The sequence below is a fragment of the Crocuta crocuta genome, unplaced genomic scaffold (genome assembly GCF_008692635.1).
Source record: "Crocuta crocuta isolate KB4526 unplaced genomic scaffold, BGI_CrCroc_1.0 scaffold1269, whole genome shotgun sequence".
In the NCBI taxonomy this organism is placed as follows: domain Eukaryota; kingdom Metazoa; phylum Chordata; class Mammalia; order Carnivora; family Hyaenidae; genus Crocuta; species Crocuta crocuta.
This window is the reverse complement of record NW_027531335.1, coordinates 287,653-288,934: the sequence shown is the minus strand read 5'-3', so window position 1 is coordinate 288,934 and position 1,282 is coordinate 287,653. Positions and strand designations below refer to the sequence as shown.

At 41.7% G+C, this 1,282-nt stretch overlaps 1 protein-coding gene across 1 annotated transcript in view; it reads right to left on the bottom strand.

The window, feature by feature from the left end:
* DOCK11 (dedicator of cytokinesis 11) overlaps positions 1–1,282 on the bottom strand; it is a 147,138-nt gene that overhangs the window by 64,374 nt on the left and 81,482 nt on the right. The gene's annotated exons all lie outside the window — the stretch shown is intronic.

Below are 1,282 nucleotides of genomic sequence, written 5' to 3'. Positions count from 1 at the left end.
GAAAACTTTCTCCCTTTAACTTCTTTCCCAAAACAAGGGAGGGCATCATATAGTCTCAGTATAATCTTTGACTCTAGATTATATAGTCTTAGAACTTAACAATTATAGTTGTTTTGCTGTTTTATTAATACTCTAGTATTTATTATTCATACCTAGCTACTTTTAATGCTTGCTTGCTTATTTATTTGTTTATTTATTTATTTATTTTGAGAGAGAGCAAATAGGAGAGGGGCACACAGAGAAAAGGATCCAAAGTGGGCTCTGTGCGCCCATGGAGAGCCCGATGCAGGGCTCGAACTCACGAGCTGTGAGATCATAACCCAAGCTGAAGTCGGGCGCTTAACCGATTGAGCCACCCAGGTGCTCCATATCTAGCTACTTTCATTAATATTTTATTTGTTTTGAGAGCGAGAGAACTCGAGCAGGGGAGGGGCAGAGAGGGGAACGGACGATCTGAAGCAGGCTCCGTGCTGACAGCAAAAAGCCCGAGGTGGAGCTCAAACTCACAAACGGTGAGATCGTGACCTGAGTTGGAAGTCAGACTCTTAACGAATTGGAGCCACCCAGGTATGCCATATCTAGTTGTTATTTTTCTTTAATTTTATTAATGTTTATTCATTTTTGAGAGACAGAGCGTGAGCGAGGGAGGGGCAGAGAGGGAGGGAGACACAGAATCCGAAGCAGGCTCCAGGCTCCGAGCTGCCAGCACAGAGCCTGACGCAGGGCTTGAACTCCCGAGCCGTGAGATCATGACCTGAAGCCGAAGTTGGACGCTTCAGCGACTGAGCCACCCAGGCGTCCCTCTAGTTACTTTTTAAGGTCTCTCTGGCTAGTTAACTATCAAATTATTTTATGTTTGTATAGCCCAACTTACTATAAAAAGATTTAAAGTAATCTTGACTACGAATAAAGCAAAAAATAGAAAATAAGTAACATATGAGGATTATAGTAATCAGAACCCAGGTGCTTTTATGTTCTTCGTTCCTGCATACAGGTTTTTTAGTAAAAATACCAAGGAAAGGAAGGAATTGTGTAAATAAATTTGGTATTTGGGAATAAGATAACCTTCTGATTTTATTTCTAGAGGACATGCAGTTTATGAAAATCCTTTGGTTATTCTATCATATACAGAATTGGTAATGCTAGTAATAAGACAACTCTGCACCAAGGAAAAGCAGAACGGAGCCTGAGAAAGAGCCTGACACCATCCAGTTCCACCAGTGGTTCTGTGAAGATAACACTGCATTCCTTCCCCTCAGAGAACCCTCCCTGTCTTTTTATT